We start from the raw sequence: 5,442 nt of genomic DNA, 5'->3' as shown, positions 1-5,442 counted from the left end.
GAAGGACAGCTGACTGGTCACGTGACCGGTCATGTGACCAGGGGAAGGCGGTTCATGGTGTCGCGTTACGTTGCCGTGTTTACGTTTTGTCCAAAATACATTTTACCTCTGCGTGTTTTTTTTTCTGTGCTAAAGAGTTTAATACGTTGCATTTAATGGCTGGTGTAAAATATATCAGCTTTATTATTATAATATTTCCCATATATATATATATATATATATATATATATATATATATATATATATATATATATATATATATATATATATGTGTGTGTGTAGAGACACAACGACAAATATATGTGTGTGTGTGTGTGTTTGTGTAAACATTTGTAAGGAAGGTGTTTGCTGTAAACTTGCATTTGGCAGCTGGAATGTGCCTACAGATGTTGCTCTGCGGGTTGATTTTACTTTGTGAGAGGTGATCAACCTGAGAGGTGATCAACCTGGTTATTTGTCGGATGAGCAGCAGAGCTGAAGATGTGGGTTGTGCCCTTAAAAGAATTACCAAATTTCCTCTGCCAAACAACTTATTTTGTCATTGACTTTTGTCTGGTGGATGATTGAAATTTGAAGAAATAACACATATTAACAATTTAATAATAGATCTATGTAACAAACTGGAGCCTCAGTATATTGTGGAAGAACACATACAGCCACAACAGCTTGGCACCACCTCATGCTGATCACCAGCCTGGTCACACACTGCTGTGGGATGGATCCCGTTCTTCAACCAGCATTTGTCCTACGTCAGCAAGCGTGATTGTGTTGGTCACTTTGGCATGAACAGGAAGCCCCACACCATCACAATGCCTGCACAAAAAGATGTGACTCTATCAGTGCAGCAATCACCATCACGTTCTCCGTGTCTTCTCTACACTTTGACCCTTTTATCCAACTGCCATAGGCAGAATCTGGACTCCTCACTGAACATAATGCTCCTCCACATGTTCAGGTTTCTGTGCATGTGTTGCCAACACCAGTCCAAACAGGACTGATGTTGAAGGGCAGTCATTGCAGGCATTGTTACAAGAATTGTAACAACTAAATCATCTACCAAGCTCAAATGTCCTTACTTTTTGTGTTTACATATATCATATATAATATGATATATGTAAACACAACCCCTTTTATTTCTCATTTATGTAAATGACCTGGCTACTGTATCTTCATCCTTTACACCAATCTTATTTGCTGATGATACCAATTTGATACTAACTCACAGAAATTTTGATTCACTTATTGAGCAAGCTAATTCTGGTATAGCAATGCTTTCAAAATGGTTCCTTGCAAATAAGTTGTCGTTAAATGTTAACAAATCTAATTTTATTGTATTTGCAAGTAAAAACAAAAAATATTGTCCGCAAAAAGCTAAGATTTCTATTGGTGGTATTGAAATCAATCAGGTTTCATCCACCAAATTTCTAGGTGTCTTAGTGGATGAGAATTTGTCCTGGAAAGAGCATATACATTCTGTAACTAACAAAATCTCTAGATCCCTTGGTATCATCAGAAGAATCAGAGGTTTGGTCCATCAGGCTTGTCTCGGTACTCTTTATTACAGTTTAATTTATCCTTATCTCATTTATGGCAACATTGTTTGGGCAAGTACATATTCATCAAATTTACACAAATTACTCATTACTCAAAAGAAGTTTGTAAGAATAGCTACTTCTGCTTCCTATTTGGCCCCATCTGCCCCTTTGTTTAAAAAAATAAATTTATTATCCATCTATGTTACTCCAATCATGTGCTTTCATTTACAAATGCACTTATCTTGCAAATATGCTTCCAAGTACTTTCAAAGATTTTTTTAAGACCAATTCACAAATTCATAACTATAATACCAGACAATTTGAGGATCTCCATTCTTCATTCAGTCGTACCAATAGCAGTCAGTTCTACAGCAAAGACAGAGGTTCCTCACTCTGGAATTCTCATATACTTATTGCTAAATCTTCACTGTCTATTAGTATTTTTAAACAGAGATTGAAGACCAGCCTTATTGATCAAGCGTATAGAATTGCTTCCACTTAATGTGGACTCACTTCTGCACGTGCACATACACACGCACACACACACACACACAAACACACATGTGCATGCTCACATGCAAGCACACGCACTCACTCAACCGAGAAATTGTCTGTTTATATCCATCTTTTTGGAACGCTGTTTTTTTGTTTTTTGGTTTTTTGTTCTTGCTATTATTTCAATACAATGTATTTTCTTGGTGAGAACTTTGAATAAGCCCATTTAGGGCTTCCTTTCTCACCTGCACATATTTTCATGCTTTTATGTTCATTTCAACTTTTGTACCGTTTTTTATGTTGTGCAAATAAACAAATCAAATCAAATCAAATCACATATGTAGATGGGATGAATGGCTGAATTCATGAGGTTCAAGGACTCTACCGCTCTAAGTGCTGCTATCATCTTTGACACTACATTTTGTTCATAATTTATCATAGGTCCGTATCTGTTTAATGATGCCCAGGCAAGACTCAAAGAGTACATTGGCAAAGAACAAAGAAACAAGAGAACTCATCAGAGACAAAGACTGCTTATTTGTGTCCAAATAAATCATCACTTTTTTCAATGTATTTTAACCAACTGTTTTTTCAATCTTCATGAAAGCATTCTGAAAGTGAATCCCCCCCAAAAATACTTTAGCTTATTATCACCCTCTTTTTATAGTCACACTTATATGCATGCTTCTGGATTTTGTAACGGTTTTAGGTTTATGTCATGGTTTTGTAATGGTTTTTGTATTTAGGTTCTGTTTTATTTTAAAAACATACAACTTTGTGTCAGGTTTAGGCTTTTGTGTTTTGATTTATTTTGCAATCCTGCTCAACAGCACTTTGGTTTTTTAGTAATAAGTTTCTCATTTTTCTTGGTAGAATCATTAATTCTCAACCTGGTTGAAGTGTCATTGCAGAGCTGTTTCAGGTTTCTATAGAAACGCTCCACAGCATTTGGCTCCAGACTCATTCCTCACAGTTTTCCTGATCTCTCTCTTTGTCATATTCTTGTTGAAAGTGAAACTTGGCCCCTTTGCACTGTATTTTTCTGCATCCATTTATTGCTAAGTCCTGCGTCATCTCTCAATCATTTGCCAATGCCATTAAAAAACAAATCCCCTCACAGCACGATCCTGCCACCACCATGTTTAGAGATGATGTTAATGAGGAGACACTCATGCCTACTTTCCAAGCTTGAGACAAGACGGATTAAAAATGTTTTCTTAGATGACAGAAATTTGCTTCTCATTATCTGCCTTTGAGTGAGGAAGTGTGTCCATATCATCATCCAGGCCTGATTGGTCGAGTTCTGCACCATCCACCCCTCCGTTCTTGCTTCTCCACATATTTGTGGTCTGATGGTTACCAAGGCCCTTAGTCGCAATGTTTTAGTTTGACTGGGCAACAGGATTTAGGAAGTCAAATGATGGTTCTAAATTTCTTGAAAAGATTAAAGTTAAAATACTCATGAGCACCATAAAGGTGTTCTTACATCAGTGAGTATGACAACTGAAAAAGTATTAAATACACTGTATTCTAATCCTAATAAATAGATCTGGAATATTATATCGAAATTGCTTTGGATTCGTCCAAATATTTTAGACTCTGAAAATTATAACATTTACCAGTGCGTAAATGCCTGGATAAGATCATCCTTCATTTCCTATGCAATAATAAAATTGCATAGGAAATTGCCAATTAATTAACAAATTAATCAGTACACAGACTTAGGCTGTCTATTTTCTTAATTCTATCAGAGAAGAAGGAGCATATATCTGTATTGAAAAAAATGTATTGCTGTTAAGATTATTAATAAAGAAATAAAGAAGAAGAATCCCAAAGAAGGCTGAGAGAGGACAAAGAGAATATTGCAATTTTTCACGGGTAAATGGCCAAATACTGTGGTGTAACCTCACCAATGAAGTAAAGAAACTAAAAACACTGAGGGGGCTGTGCAGTCTGATAACTAATCTAAACATTTTTTATGTCATGTTAGTTACAGCAATTTCTGAGTCCAGATGAATCCATTTGATTGATTGAGTAAAATGGTAATAATAGTAACACACAGTGGTCCCTGTGATGATATACACAGATAGAGACATTATTTGACATTATTGACTTAAATGTTTGTCTAGTTTTGTGTGTGCGTGCGCGCGCATGCATGTGTGTGTGTTTGTCTGCCTTTCAGGGGTTAACACAAAGCAGGAATAATGACCACCGTTGCTATTACCATCATTATCACAGGCATGGCATTTCAGGAACACCATTATCATCATTATTATAGGTAATATTACTGATGGTGAGGCTTTCATGGCCTCTCGGTGATCCCGACTAAATTATTGTCATGGAAACAGATGACAGTAAAGAGCTTAGCTTTACTGAACTTCTCTGTGAAGCTATTCTGGCCAAATGGGGCTTGAATGTCGCATGCTCTCTGTAAAGTATGAGAGCTGCAACGGGAAAAGTCTTATGGAGAGACATATGACGGTCAGGGGCAGGAATGGTGAGATGCTAACATAGATGAAAATGGCAGAATAATACAAGAAAGAAGAGGCAGAGGATAGAAAACACTGGAAGCACTAAGGGGCACATGATTGCAGGGAGTCATATATCCACTGATGCACTGGGGATCCACACAAAGGAATATTGTTTGATGGCTGGAAACAATGATACCAATTCAACCGAGCAGTTGCAGATGGGCAAAGGAAAAAAAAATCTGCTGTGCTGCTTAGACAGAAGGCATCCAATCCATCAGATATTTGGAACCAAGTTCCCTGATAAAAGAGCTTTATGTCAATTTTAATTATTAGTTGGTGTATCTAGGTTGGTTTATCTCCTAGGTGGACTTACATTTTTTTATGGTTTCATGGTGAAAAACCCCAAATGTTCTTTTTTTAAAAACAGTACATTGTTGATTTTTATATGCAACGGTTGGTGTACCAGTGCCTTGTGAGGTACCCAGGAGGGTTGGACAGTCCTTATATTCATGGAGAACATTGTGCCGTTCAGGTATGATGTCACACTGCTGCAGCACATTCGTGCATCCAGAGCCAGACAGCCTCACTATTCCCAACCGTACTACACCGCTCCAAACTGAGCCTTTCTGCTCGGTGGACATGTGAATTATCTCAGGGTGTCAGGGTCTGGAACATTTCCACTTTCTGTTTTAATGCAGTGAAATAGATCTGCCATACATAACTATCAAAATTAAATTATATAAACTAGTTAGAATAGAATGGTCCAAGCTTATATTGTTTATTTGATTTCTTTTTGTTGTTTCTTTTACTCACATTGTGGAAAAAAAAAGATTTACTACTGGAAGTTCAGATGACTGAAGCAGATTAAAGAAGCAATATTTTTTTTTGTCCACAACCTTGCTTTTGTGAAGAGACATTTAATCACCATGCACTCAGCTTTG

Source organism: Cololabis saira, chromosome 15 (assembly GCF_033807715.1).
Source record: "Cololabis saira isolate AMF1-May2022 chromosome 15, fColSai1.1, whole genome shotgun sequence".
Lineage (NCBI taxonomy): Eukaryota > Metazoa > Chordata > Actinopteri > Beloniformes > Belonidae > Cololabis > Cololabis saira.
The sequence above is the reverse complement of the archived record's forward strand: the minus strand, read 5'-3'. Positions refer to the sequence as shown.